Consider the following 15751-nt stretch of genomic DNA (forward strand, 5'->3'; position numbering starts at 1 on the left):
TGTATATATGTCAATCCTAATCTCCCAATTTGTCCCACCTTCCCCTTCCCCCACTGTGTCAACATGTCTGTTCTCTACATCTGTGTGTCTATTCTTGCCCTGCTAATAGGTTCATCTATACCATTTTTCTAGATTCCACATGTATGTGTTAATATACGATATTTGTTTTTCTCTTTCTGACTTCACTCTGTATGACAGACTCTAGGTCCATCCACATCTCTACAAATGATCCAATTTCATTCCTTTTTATGGCTGAGTAATATTCCATTTCATACATTTTTATATCACCTTTCTAGCATCACAACTTAAGTTTGAGTCTGAGCCTTTTCTCATATTCAAGTTCTCTACCATTGAAAGTTAGTGAACTGGAAGCCTTTGATGGGTGGATGTTAGTACCTAAAAATAAATTTTACTTTTAATAACACTTGAAACTGCCCAAACCAACCTTTAATTTAAAAATCTCTGTGGCTTTGTATGAGAGAGTTTATTGTTTTTAATTGCATTGCTTACTTCCTGACAGGCAAATTTTGGGGTCCTTGATAGTTTTTTGTCTTTTTCTGCACAATAGTGTTTTTTTGGTATAAAGTTAATATAAAATTCAACCACATGTGATACTACCAGTGAAACTAACTCAACTGAAGTAATAATTGGATGACTAGACACCAGTGCATGTTTAAATTTTTCTTTGTGTGGGTTTGTGGTCTTGTGTATTTTTTAGTTTTAGAAAATTTGGGATCATAATATACAACTTTTAAATTCGTTTTCTCTAAACCACTTAAATAACAAAGCGAAGTGAAAATCAGAGTCAGTGATGGCAGAGTTGTGTTTGACCTGACTGTTCTGCCTCTGAGCCTGATCTCAGGGTCAGTTTTCTTAAGATAACCCTCTGTCCTAGCTCCTTCCCCCTTTTCACTCACCTCATCTTTTGGCTGCCCGGAATATTATCTGTGTATATGATTCCGTGGGAAATGAGAATAGGGTGAGGAGAGTGCGGGATATAATGCTTTAGAGCTTTGATGAATGTGTAGTATGTTACTTGAGATTGCCATGTTGTAGAAGGCAACTAACAAAGTCATTCTGGGTGAAATGGATCAGTGGAATTGAGAAGATTCATTTGAAACTTTGATTTACAAATATATTCCTTATAAAAAAGTTCCAGTTGGAGGTAATCACCATTTATTTATTGCGCTTTGAATCTTGTGCTAAGCAATTTAATTTGAACTTTATCAGTGACTTTTCTTTTGCCCAGAAGTTCACTTAACAAAAACCTTTCTAAGCAGGTTAATTATGATAGCATTGTTATGTTTTTCTCTTAATTCTTGAGATGATTTCCGCCAATTCTCCAAATTTAAAAAATTCATTTGTAACTTGTGTTCCTTAGGGATACCAGGTACACATTCTTGACTTTGTTACTGACCACTAGGTTCTAGATTAGATTCTATCTCTACTATAAATTATAAGCAAATATTTTTTTGTTTGAACTTTTTTCTAGGGAAGGGGCTCATAATCCATTAGCTTTTTTTTTCTCTTGCATTTTTTTTTTATACAGCAGGTTCTTATTAGGTATCTATTTTATACATATTAATGTATACCCGTCAATCCCAATCTCCCAATTCATCCCACCAACACCAGCCACCACCCGCTTTCCCCCCTTGGTGTCCATACATTTGTTCTCTACATCTGTGTGTCTATTTCTGCCTTGCAAACTGGTTTGTCTATACCATTTTTCTAGATTCCACATACATGTGTTAATATACAATATTTGTTTTTCTCTTTGTGGCTTAATTCACTCTGTATGACAGTCTCTAGGTCCATCCACGTCTCTACAGATGACCCAATTTAGTTCCTTTTTACGGTTGAGTAATATTCCACTGTATATATGTATCACATCTTCTTTATCCATTCGTCTGTCGATGGACTTTTAGGTTGCTTCCATGACCTGGCTATTGTGAATAGTGCTGCATTGAACATTGGGGTGCATGTGTCTTTTTGAATTATGGTTTTCTCTGGGTATATGCCCAGTAGTAGGATTGATGGGTCCAAGGGTGATTCTATTTTTAATTTTTTAAGGAACCTCCGTACTGTTCTCCATAGTGGCTGTATCAATTTACATTCCCACCAACAGTGCAAGAGAGTTCCCTTTCTTCCACACCCTCTCCAGCATTTGTTGTTTGTAGATTTTCTGATGACACCCATTCTAACTGGTGTGAAGTGATAACCTCATTGTAGTTTTGATTTGCGTTCCTCTAATAATTAAGTGATGTTGAGTATCTTTTCATGTGCCTCTTGGCTATCTGTATGTCTTCTTTGGAGAAATGTCTGTTTAGGTCTTCTGCCCATTTTTTTTTTTTGCGGTACGCAGGCCTCTCAGTGCTGTGGCCTCTCCCGTTGCGGAGCACAGGCTCTGGACGCGCAGGCCCAGCAGCCACGGCCCACGGGCCCAGCCGCTCCGCGGCATGTGGGATCCTCCCGGACCGGGGCACGAACCCGCATCCCCTGCATCGGCAGGCAGACTCTCAACCACTGCGCCACCAGGGAAGCCCCCTTCTGCCCATTTTTTGATTGGGTTGTTTGTTTTTTTAATATTGAGCTGCATGAGCTGTTTATATATTTTGGAGATTAATTCTTTGTCTATTGATTTGTTTGCAAACATTTTCTCCCATTCTGAGGGTTGTCTTTTCATCTTGTTTATAGTTTCCTTTGCTGTGCAAAAGCTTTGAAATTTCATTAGGTCCCATTTGTTTATTTTTGTTTTTATTTCCATTACTCTAGGAGGTGGGTCAAGAAAGATCTTGCTGTGATTTACGTCAAAGAGTGTTCTTCCTGTGTTTTCCTCTAAGAGTTTTATAGTGTCAGGTCTTACGTTTAGATCTTTAATCCATTTTGAGTTTATTTTTGTGCATCGTGTGAGGGAGTGTTCTAATTTCATTCTTTTACATGTAGCTGTCCCGTTTTCCCAGCATCACTTATTGAAGAGACTGTCTTTTCTCCATTGTATATCATTGCCTCCTTTGTCATAGATTAGTTGACCATAGGTGCATGGGATTATCTCTGGGCTTTCTGTCTTTTCCATTGATCTATATTTCTGTTTTTGTGTGAGTACCATATTGTCTTGATTACTGTAGCTCTGTAGTGTAGTCTGAAGTCAGGGCATCTGATTCCTCCAGCTCTGCTTTTTTCCCCCTTAGGATTGTTTTGGCTATTTGGGGTCTTTTGTGTCTCCATACAAATTTTAAGATTTTTTGTTCTAAGTCTGTAAAAAAATGCAATTGGTACTTTGATAGGGATTGCATTGAATCTGTAGATTGCTTTGGGTAGTATAGTCATTTTCACAATATTGATTCTTCCAGTCCAATCCATTAGCTTTTAAAAGAGATCTGTAAATCAAGTAAATTTGCCTTTGGAGACTGCAGGGTAGTATGTTTGAAGATCAGTCAAAATATACTGTTGTGCTGTTTTATAGGATTTTTGTATCTTAAAAAAATCCTAATTATGTATAGGTGGTAGATTTAGGATGATGTCTGCTGAGATAGCAGTGTCAGTTTCTTTACTGAAAGATTAATACTTCATTTATTTTAGATAAAATGTTCTGAAATACAGATTCTAAAAGCAAAGCGTTTTGTTTGGAGACAGAACCAAAGTCTACAAACATTTATTTCATCACAAGAAGTAAAGCACATAGGTTTAGTTTATGTAGTACACCAAGTAGTTGTTCGCTGTACACATTTTATAATGTGACTTATCATAGAGTTTTTTTTTTTTAATGGCAAAAGATCAACCTTTATTGGCCACTTTCTGGAAGTGATATTAAAATTATTGGTATAGCCAGGCTCTCCTAAGTATTTTAAAAAAACAAAACAAGATTCACTGTTGAGTTCCTCCTTATCATTTTGATTTATTTGTGTTGTAATTCAGTATCTACTGTGTTTTATTCTCGAATATGTATGTACCTATTCCCACACATTTAGATACTATATCATTTTATCAATAAATGTATCTCAAGAACTGTGTATGCTCAGGGCACTGTTCTTCTGTGGTGGGACAGCAAGATGAGCAGATTAGCCCCTGGCCTGGGGAGGTCTGATAGGGGAGGCATGGTGAGAGAATAAGGCATGTCAGAGCTGTGGTTAAGAGAGACTGGTCTTTCTCTCTCAGTGGGTAAGTAATCAAGGGAGGAAGCTGATTTGGGCTGAACCTTGGAAGAGCAGGTAGACTGGATTTGTGGGCAGAGCCACAGTAGAAGGACATTTCTGGCAGAGGAATGAGCAGTGTCATGGCAGCCTAAGAGTGCAGAGAACAGAGAGGGTGATATGCTGCAGTGAGAGTACAGGAGGTTGAGCAAGTGAGATTATAAAGGCAGTTGTTAAGGATACACATGGTTTTGGTTTTTGGACAATTTGAATCACTTTAGTACAAATAGCTTTAATATATATTCTATTGAATTATCTTAAATCACCTTAGATTTTTATAATTCCTTTGTAGAATATATAATTTTATCTTTTAAAATTCAGACACTCATTTTATAAAGCTGAAGAATTGTGATGTATGCTTTAGAAATGTACTGCACAATGGCCAGGGCATAGGTAAATGGGTCGACTAGGAAAACATTAATACAGAAACCAAAATACAGCCCTGCATACGTTTTTTAAAGTTTCCTGGGAATTCCTTGGCGGTCCAGTGGTTAGGACTCCGCATTTCCACTGCAGGGGGCATGGCTTCTATCCTTGGTTGGGGAACTAAGATCTGCAAGCCACATGGTGTGGCTGGGGGGAAAAAAAATGCTCAGTTTTTCAGATTTTATTGTATGTGCAAATGGGCAGACCTGTTGATACACCATTTTCCACAGATTTATTCACCCTTCAGATCCTAGAATCAGATATTTAACCCCTTCAATATTTATTAAACCACCTTTGTGGCCTTTTCCCATAAGGAGCTGTAGTCTAATAGGAAACGCTGAATGAGTGAATGAATGAATGAGGAAAAGAAGGGAAGAGAAAATACGTTTAGAGAAAACTGAGATTAGAGACCTCTGTGAGAGTGATGAGAGAAGAACTCACCACAAAAAAGTAAGAGGAGAGAACCAGGGAGAGGAGGTTAAAGAAAGACTAGCAACTGGAGTGATCTGATTTAATATTTCCCTAAGGTACATGTGTGTAAGTTTGTGTATGTTGTGTGTGTACACACAACAATAGTAGTGAAAACAAATATCCATTGAGGTACAGTGTGCAGTTCATTTGAGATTTTAAAAATTAAATATAATTAGTATTTAATATTGCGGTTAATTTGTACTCTCATTTGGCTGTGATGTCAGAGAGTCATGTATAACATGTGGTACATAACGGTATTCAAAAGAGTTGGGGGTTCCGTAGGGCAACAGTGGCACTCCCATTCATTCATTCTATTTCTGGGAATTGCCATGCATTTGAGCTTATTAATGTATGTTTGCTTGTGTTTGATGATACAGATTTGTGGATTATATTATCCAGTTTTAACCAAACCCCACAAAACAGACTAATAATATAAACATTCCTGCAAAGAAACTGAATATAAGAAACATGAATAAGAATAGGAAACAAGAAAATGGTAGAGCTGTTACTTAAACTATTAGAATAAGCTTTTCATCTGCCATGATATAATTATTTTAGAAGATGGCTGAAAAAATTGGAGATTCTCAAGAAAGATATTTGACAGACAGGCATACGTTCACTATTAGTACTGATGAGACTTACTCTGAGACTAAATTGTGGCTTGAGATAGTAGTTAATAAGGATATAAAATCATCATGATTAAGAAGACATTTAAAAGTTTAGGACATAGAATGTTATAAACAAGATTGTATCATCGTAAATATGTAAATAATTTATCTTTATTTTTTACTTCGGTTTTGTGTGTTTTAAAATGTATAAAATTCAGTAGCATATGTTAATTATTTATAAATAATTAGAATGAATGTATGCCAAACTACATAGCTTAGAGCTCAAAAATTCATGAAGAGTTTATAGTAAAATAATGGGTGTTCATAATAAATGACCCTGAGTTAGACAGAGCCTGGCAGTAATCTAGTTTTTATTTGAGCTCAATCATGATGTCTATAGGACATTTCCTCAATAGGTGCTAGAAAATACCAACTAGCTCATAAATGGTTTGTGCCAGAAAGCCTTGGTGCTCACTTACCTGTCTTGAACCCCAAAAGGCTGGTGGAATATCGTATGTTGATATAGCTGTCTATAATTCCAGTTATAAGTGTGTGGTGTGTTTAATAAGTATTATTTTAATTCCTAGGAATTAAAATAGGAATTATTTTAATTCCTATTATTTAATTCCTACAGCTCAACTGTCTGAAAGTTACATAGCAGCACTGAAGTTATTTAGTGTGGCCTTGGAGTTGGTAATGAGCACAAATGAGGGTTCTAGTCAATTAAAGATAAAATCAGAGAGGAGCAAATTTCAAGGGATTAAATTCTTTCTGTATTTATTCAGTGTATTTGCTTAGTTATCTTTTTAGTGTTACTGACTTAATTCACCTTTTTGGTGTACGAAGAAAAGCTCTTGCATTTCTTTGTTTGGCATCAGCTTGTACTCCTGCAGAAAAATGCACTCTACGCTTGCACACGGTGGGAGTTGCCCTGGTCAGTGTTCCGAGTCGCTACTCTGACAGCGTTGTGAAAAACCACTTGTATATTTGCAAAAAAGATTCTTGGAAAATAATGTGCTGTGACTCAGCAATTGAGAAGACTGGGTAAACTCCGTAGAATATAAATTCTGAAGAGATAAGGTTTAATAAGTTTTGATTGAAATTGTTTCAAAACCAATTAGGTATTTCTCTTTATTGTATTAAACAATATATAGCATATAAGTTTATACCATTCTTTACAGCTCCTGATGATAGATTATGAACCTGCTATACTGGGCCCTATTGCAGTAGTATTTGTATGAGTTGAGTTGAATGGGGGTGAGTGCCTCCTTTATGCAAATTCATCTCTTTTGAGTCTCATTCTGTTCATTGTGTCAACCTTTTAGGAATGTTGTAAAGATTCAGTGCCTCACATACTACACGCTCAAAACTTGCTGCTGTTTATGACAGCAGTTGCTTAGGAGGAGAAAGATACTCACTGGTTGGGACCTTAAAGACATAAATAGTATTTCATACATGTAAAATTTGGTATGGGAAATCTTTTAAACTGGATTTGTTTTAAGACACACTGAATATTTTACTTTCCTTTTTCTTAGCATCAGCAACAGCAATTTGTGATTGGCAGTACCAGACATTCAGTTGTACATCCCCACATCAATGCACTGCCAATGGTAAGAATTCCAACTACTCTTTTTGTCAGAGCTTGTTTTTAATTTCTGTTTTTATTATTCTCTTATTTTTAAGAATCTGTTAAGAATTTTGAAAGTTTTTCACAGTTTGACAAAATACATGTGTTCTCAAACTGAAGAAATGTTTTTAAAAAAACGTAATTTTTAAGGTACTTAAAATAATGTTTGATTATTTGGTGTTTTTTTTAAAAAGGCAAAACCTCTAATTTGAAGATTTCTATTATCTTGGCTATGGTTATCAGAATGAAAAGTGTTACTATACAGTTAAGATCTTATATTTTAACATGTGGACTGTATTTTGTGAATAAAATTTTCTCATTAAACTTAAGTTAGAGTGGCAGTAATGGCTCTTGTGTTTTTGTCCATCATCTTACTAAAATAATCATATTGGATTTCTCCTAATATTTATAGTTAATGGGCAGTTAAATGGCTAAAATACTACCTGTCTTTAGTTAGTGGGTAATTTTCAGGAGAACCATTCTTATTTACTTAACAAGGTCATTTAGAATCCTTTCTCTGTGGAATGAAAATGTCCACTATGTTATATAGCAGCAAGACCACTGGACTCTGTGGGAATTGGGGGTTGCTCTCTGCTGCATATGTCTTGGATGACTTTTGGCAAGTACTCTTGTAAAATTTGGTGATAGAATTGGACTAAATTTCTAATGTTTATTCTAGCTATAGGCTAAGTGATCTCATCACTGTTTATTAGAATTCAGAATGGTTTTTTACCTTACAAAAAGTAATTCCTTATATAAATGGTATGGCCCTGTATTTGGGGCATCAATAAATAGCAGGAGAATGAGTTTTTATTTTTTTTTGTTTTGTTAAAGAATTAATTGCTTAACAACAGTGTTTCCTATAGTGCATTATCAAAAATTTTAATTATTTTTACTTAAATTTTTATTTTAAATATTAAATCAGGGAGCTATAGAAGCTAAGGTTTATAGAATTTGGTGGGAAATTATAGATGCATCAGTCTAAAATAAAAAGTAGTAAAAATTAACTAGAACCAGGATGAGTGAGTGAGATGGGAAAGTTATCTGTGAAAATATTCCTAGGAAATGATTCATTTTAAAGATGAACTTGTCAGTATGTCAGTAAGATTTCCTCTGCCTAAACTATCTTCTGAATTCTTACTGCTGAAAAGAAAACGACCTCTCCCCCTCTCCAGCCTCCTTTTCTTCTCCCTTCCTCCTTCCCCCCAGTAGTTAATGGGGAATGTTGGGGAAAATAAGGATTTTTGTTCTGGCTTTACCTAGCATGAAGGATGACACCGTTCTTCATTATTATATGAAAATACTTTCTGGGTTCTTTATGGTACCTGGGTGACTCATTAACCATCATTAAATCTTTTGTTTCTTCTGGAGCACTACACTTCCTCACGTAAGCAGCTCATCTTAGGCATTTTGAGTATCTGGCTTTTTTGAAGTTCACGTTTGAAACCTGTGCATTTTTCTTGGTTGTTGGAGTCTTAGCTATTTGTGGCACGTTTCCCCTGAGAAGTGAGTTGCACAGGCCTGTTGGGTGTCTGAGAGCCACATGCCATGCCACTGGCTCTCTCTTCTAAGTGCCTGTCCTCAGGTGACTTTGTAATGTGCCACTCACATAGCCTGCGTGTCGTTTTGTTTTGTTTGAGGAGCAGCTTGTAGACTGTATTTTAAATCAGATTATCTCAAACACATTTGCCATCACAAATGTTTATGTTAGTGTTAATTCTGTATACGTGTTAGCGTGAAAGATGAAGAAGGTCAAGATTACACAAATTTGCTTATAGTCTAGCTGTGGACATCAAAGCCATTTCTACACATTTGTAAGATGTGCTAGTAAGTTTATAGATACTGGGTTCAAAATGGTGGTTTTCCCATGAGCCTGAGCAATGTAGTAGTGTTCGGGGTTAAATCTATGCTGTGTACTATCTCACGTGTTTTTCTCTGGAAATGCCATAAAGGAGTGCTTTGTGAAAAGTCACTTCTGCCACCCCCCACACCCACTTCAACTTTGGTTTTCATATAAGAACCATGAATATTCTTTTTTTTGCCTCACTCTTCATTTGCCTAAGTGCAAGTTATTTTAACTCCCATAGCACCTTAAGTCACCATGATTTACAGCTACTTTTCAGTATAAATGTTTCATGCTACTTTCTGTAATTATCTTATTGCATTAATAGAACCCAGTGACCAGTAGGTGTATATTATTATTCAGTGTGAAAAATTTTAGATGTACGCTAGAGAGAATGGCATGATGAACTCTCACCCAGCTGCAGCATCACCAGCTTTGCTTCCTGTAACCGCTTTGCTCCCATGTTGTTATGCCTCTTTCTTCCCCACCCCCACCCCCATTTATTTTGGAGCCAATACATATGTCACATGATTACATTAATAAATATTTCAGTAGGTATCGATGGAAGATGTGAAATTTTTTTTTTTTTTTGGCGGTACGCGGGCCTCTCACTGTTGTGGCCTCTCCCGTTGCGGAGCACAGGCTCCGGATGCGCAGGCTCAGCGGCCATGGCCCACGGGCCCAGCCGCTCCGCGGCACGTGGGATCTTCCCAGACCGGGGCACGAACCCGCGTCCCCCGCATCAGCAGGCGGACTCTCAACCACTGTGCCACCAGGGAAGCCCGATGTGGGCTTTTTAAAAGTATATACTACAGTACCATTATCTTAAAAATTGACAGTAATTTTTTTATTTGAAAAGGCATTTAAATATACTTTAAAAAATTATAGTAGAAAACACATAATGTAAAATTTACCATGTTAACCATTTTTAAGTGTACAGTTAGTACACTTAAGTGTAGTGTTAACTGTATTCACATTGTTGTACAACAGATCTCTAAACATTTTTTATCTTGCAAAACTCTTTACTCTTTGAACAAAATCTCCTATTTCTTCCTCTCCTCAGCCGCTGTCAACAATCACTTTACATTTTGTTTTCATGAGTTTGACGTCTTTAAGTATCTTATATAAGTGGAATTATACTGTATTTGTCTTTTGTGACTGGCTTATTTAACTTAGAGTAATGTTCTCTAGGTTTGTCGGTGTTGTATCTTATGACAGGATTTTCTGCTCTTTAAAAGGTGGAATTTTTGTACATATATATCATTTTCTTTATTCATCTATCAGTGAACATTTGGGTTACTTCCAACTTTGGCTATGGTGACGAATGCTGCAGTGAACATGAAAGTGCAAATATCTCTTTAAGATCCTGCTTTCAATTCTTTTGGATAAATATCTAGAAGGGAGATTGCTGGGTCATATGATAATTCTAGTTTTAATTTTTTGAGGAAGCTCCATACGCTTTTCCAAAGTGGCTGCACCATTTTACATTCCCAACACTAATGCACAGGGTTCTGATTTCTCTACATTCTTGCCAGTACCTGTTATTTTCTGTGAGAGTTTTTGGCTGTTGTGAGGGTTGGTTTGTTTCATTTTGGGGTAGTGAGCACTCTAATAATGGGTGTGAGGTGATGACAGTAATTTCTTAATATCACCATATATCCTTTTAGTTTGAGCTTTTACAGATTGACAGCAAAGTCCATACATGACATTTGGTTGCTACGTACAGCTTATGCTTTACCTCTTTATTATATTTTCCTTTTTATTTGTCTTGCAGGGTTTCCTCGTTCTGTATTTTGTTAATTGCATCCCTGTAGTAAAATGCCTCTCTTTCCCTTGAACTTTTTAATTTAAAAGATTAATCTAATTCAGGTTTTTTTTTTTTTTGCATTATTTTGGGGTGGGGGTAGGATGGCAGAATATTTTTTAGGTGGTACTAAGTAATTCCATGAAGAGGCATATAATATTTGCTTGTCTCTATTTGTGATATTAGGTGACCATTGATGATCATTGCCTAGATCATCTCTCATTATTTATTATCTGTAATATTTCTGTAAAGAGAAACTTCCTTCATCAGATATTTGGTTACCGGAAAGGCATACCAAATTCTTGGTTTGCACCAATACCAAATTCTTGATTCTTCCCTTTATTTACCAATTTTCTACATCTGTAACTCTATTTCTGTTTCAAAGATAAGTTTATTTTCCAATTTTCAGAGTGCTAAGTTGTTTCCTAGAATGCTGGGAAAAGTAGACCAACAAAGACTTTTTAAAAAGTGTCTCTGTGAGCTTGGGGATTTAAATATTTGATATGTTATTGCATTGTAGTTTTTATTCTTATTCTTAGGATACTCAGATTGTCTTGGCCAAAGGAGCCTTTTTAAATTGACTTCTGAATGTTTTTGACACAACTCTAGTAGTCTCTGCTAGCGTCCTTGCTTTTTGACATAACAAGATGTTCCTGAGCTCATCTTGCACATGTTCTTCCTTAGTCCCCAAATCAGCTGTGTCTCCAGAAAGTCCAGTTCCTTTTAGTGAAAGCAGTATGTAGAGCCACAGTCTAGTGCTAAGGGTATTCGTTGTTTCTGGATGTCTGGTATGTCTGTGATATATCTGATAAAAATGTTGGATTTTAATTTTTCAAACTTAAATTCTTTGATTTCAATATTTCTGTCCTTTCTCATGCTGAAAAATCTTTTTCTAATGGTATTTATATAAACTTGTTTCTTTTGTATATTTATATTATGTATAATGTTATATATATTTAACATATAAATGTATAAAACAATATATTATTTAAAGGTATAAAATACAGAATATGTAAGATGTAAATATATAAAATAAATATGAAATTATTGTACATAATATAATTTGTATCTTTATAAATATATTTTTATATATTTAAACCAGTACCACCAATATGATTACTGAAAACTGCTTTTTCTTTGGCGCATGACCCACTTGGGGTTTACATTCACAGTATTTTGAAGTACTCAAAGTAAATCCACTTGTATGATTTTTCTACCAACTTAGTACAGAATCAGGTCCATTTGTTTCATTGTATTTTTAATTTTTAGGATTTTAAAATATTGATTTAATCTTATAATTTTATAGAAAACATTGATATTACTTCAAAGTGAAGTATGTACTTAGTTTCTTCTTCCCCTTATAGGTAACCAAGTTTAACTAGGTTGCTACTTTTAAAAATAAGCAAACCTATGTGTATATATATACACTGAACATTTTGGAGATCACCTTATAGTAGTGTATAGAGTTAGTCCTCATTCTTTTTAATAGCTGTGGAGTAGTCCATTACATAGATGTAGCTTAGCTGTTTCACGAATGGCACTTTTAGGTATGAGCATAAATGTTCATGTAATTTTGAGGCAGTTTGCCAAATTCTTTTCTGTAGGTTTTATGCCATCTTATATTTTTTCCAGTAATGTATGAGGGTGTCTGTTTTCCCACTTGTAAACAGTGTATAGTCAGAACTTTTTGGATATATACATATTTAATCTGATAGTTGAGAAATGGTGTCTCAATGTAGCTCTAATTTGCATCTTATGTGTTTTAGAACAATTTGTATGTTTTTTTTCTTTGAACTGTTCCAAAGATAGATTCTCATTTTCAAGAAATGTCTATCAACTTTGTTGACCAATCCCTTTAGGCCTCCTCTTTTCTCTTGTTCTAATTCTACAGTTATACCACAGCTTCTAAAACTTAATTTGGTTTAACAACAAGATTTTCCTGCTAAGAATAGAACCTCGCTGACCAGTTGTTTTAGGTTTGATTTCCGTGGAATCAGACCCTCGATTATAACCATTTTATTTGAAAGCTGAACCCAGGAAGTTCCTGTGGGGAAATGAGAAAAGGAAGATAAGGAGGCCAGTACAAGATGCCTTTGAGTAAGTTAATATGTTAGGCAGTTGGGACTCACATCTTGTGGGGACCTCTGGGAGCCAGTATGTAGAACATGCCTCTCAGCTCTTCCACTCATGGGTCAAGAAAGTTGGGGTACTTTGTCCACCAACTCTATTCCTTATTGGTTGAGTTATGCTTTGGGAAGGGCAGGGCATCAGCTCCTTAGAACTTCCCCTCTGACCTAACTGTGGCCAGAGATGACCTTCAGGTGTTTGCAGTAAGAAGCTGCCTAGTTCCTAAGGAAAACTGAGTGATCAGGGGTTATGGGCTGGACACTGCCAGCCTCTGTTGCATCGATGAATATTCTAGTCTACTGGCAACTATATTTCTCAGTGTAAATTAGTAAATCATTCTTCTCATTCATAAATTGCTCTAGTGTATTTTGTTAACATCTGTTCTCCTAGAACTTGATTATCCCAAGAGAACAGATAAAAGTAAATTATGGCTTGCCAGACTGAGGATAAGACCCCAGAGTTGTAACCCTACCAAGGGGTAACTCCCAGGAAGCAGTGTGGTGCGTACTGAGGAGCTAGTGATCTGTTCCCTTTTACTCTCCACTTCTCAAGCGTGTCATCTGTAAAATAATTTGTTTTGTTCACTGTAGAGAAGTTCATTGTCATTATTTATCATCTGTCTTTCACTGTCCTGTACTTTTGAAGTGGTATTACTAAATGTGAAGCATGAATGGCACTGCCATATAGACAAGATTGTGTGAAGTATTTTATTTTGGTTGAGAATTTATGCCTCTGGAGAACTAATTTTCAAGTCAATAGTAAGAGGGTTACATTGAAAAGCTCTCTTAGTTTTGGGGATTTCTTTTTTTTTTTTTCCTTTTAATGGATGGAGCTGAAAATAGCTACAGGCTGAATTTCTTTCAGAGGGGTCTATGCCTTTGCTTATGTCTGAGCAAGTATACCTTTGAAAATGTATGGTTTATTTTCTATTAAAAACAAAACAAATGATAAGCTGAAAAGAGCAGAGCACGTGCACATTGGAGTTGTAGTTAACTGAATGCCTTCATCTTTACCATTGGATGTTTGTTGTGTGATGTGAGGCTGATACAACTGTCTAAAATGGAACCTGAGTGACTGTGGTTTCATTTGGAAGGCAAAGAAGGTGTGGATTCTTTCATGGATTTAATCCTTAAATTAAATGTGATAGTAGAACTTGTTATGGTGAGTTGATGTTGCTATTTAAAAATTGATCTTCATGCTTCAGATAACTTGGTGTCTGTTCTACAAGTTCTTAATATAGGCACCATGCAACCAGAAATAAAATGTACCTCTCTTTTTGTCTCAGGGAACCCAAAATAAAGTGAGCAAGGACTTCCACCTACATAGAGGGATGAATATTTAATGGAACAATGTTAAAACAAGAGGTGTCCTGTCATTGATTATTTTCTGGCTTTATTTTTTTAAGTTTTTGCAACTTCTCACACTGACCTCACTTTGTTAAATTCAGTCTTAATAGGGTCTGACACATTTAAGATTGAGCTGCCTTGTCTCATATTAGCAGTGTAGCCAAATTTGAAACTACAGGCCATATTTCATAGGTGTATTGAAGCCATTTGGGGTTGTCTTCTCCTTGCTTTCTTTCATCAATCCATCCATCTTCCCAGGGGATAGTATTGCTTTTTAAAAAAATTTGAGTTTTAAGTTTTTGCTCCAAAGAAAAACTAACATACTGAAGTTTGGTGTGTAAAAGACAGGAGTTTCCAAATTTAACTGTTTGTTTGCTTCTTCATGTTCTGTCCTTTTCTGTAAGCCAGTTAATTTCAGTCATATCTTTTGATTTTTCTCTTGGTTCTTTTTAACAGAGTTCCTTCATAATGCCTATTTTTTTCTCCTACACTATGATTACTATTTCTTCCTGTAAGGAGGATCTTTTTTTTAAAAAATGCTAACGTTCTTATTTATATATATATATATATGTTAAGGACCATCTTGATTTGACATTCATTTCCAGTCAGAGTTTAATGGAATCATTTTGAGTTCATTGTAATATGATATTTTAAAAAAATGATTTAGAGCATAAGGGTTTATGAGTTTAGAACAGAGTACATAGAAACATATTAAATGTGTAGGAGACACCAAGAGACATTTTCATTAGTTTAAAGTTTTTTGATATATGAAAAAGTAAATTAAAATCAGACAAAAAATGGAAAGATGAGTGAGTGTTCTGAGAGAGAGAGAGTAGATATCTTATTTAAATGTCTCTGTAACTCTGTGAGGCTGTTAATATTTCTGTTTTATAGATGAGGAGACCATCATTCTTGTTTATAATCACCTAGATAATAAATTGTAGAGTCTGAAGTCTGAATCAAGTCTGTTTCCACAGTTCTGTCCTCTCTTCTGAGAATGCGTATGTATTTCTGTTCTCATATGGAAATGATAGGAACTGTGACATGATGGAACTGGGGTGGGACTCTGGGTTCTTACAGAGATTGGTTATTGCCCTTTGTTTTACCTGAGGAACAATTAAGGAATGAAACTGTTGTAGAGTCCATTTTAAAAAAATTATATCCATGAAAAATAAACAGGGGTTTCAGTATTTGCAGATTTACTTAAGCTTTTTGTTATTTTCATTCAGAGGAGGGATTCAATATTTTGGCTGAAATTTCAGAAGCTAAATAAGTCACAGCAAAGCATCTGAATTGAATATTGTGTACT

At 35.5% G+C, this 15751-nt stretch overlaps 1 protein-coding gene across 3 annotated transcripts in view; it reads left to right on the plus strand.

Moving 5' to 3' along the window:
- Positions 1-15751, plus strand: part of TBL1XR1 (TBL1X/Y related 1) — a 186776-nt gene that overhangs the window by 88794 nt on the left and 82231 nt on the right. For all 3 annotated transcript variants that reach the window (XM_082839045.1, XM_082839047.1, XM_082839046.1), the window contains exon 2: positions 7231-7305. The gene's annotated coding sequence lies outside the window, so the exon portion shown is untranslated. The remainder of the gene's footprint in view (positions 1-7230; positions 7306-15751) is intronic.

Source organism: Leucopleurus acutus (genome assembly GCF_964270905.1).
Source record: "Leucopleurus acutus genome assembly, chromosome: 5".
NCBI classification, from domain to species: domain Eukaryota; kingdom Metazoa; phylum Chordata; class Mammalia; order Artiodactyla; family Delphinidae; genus Leucopleurus; species Leucopleurus acutus.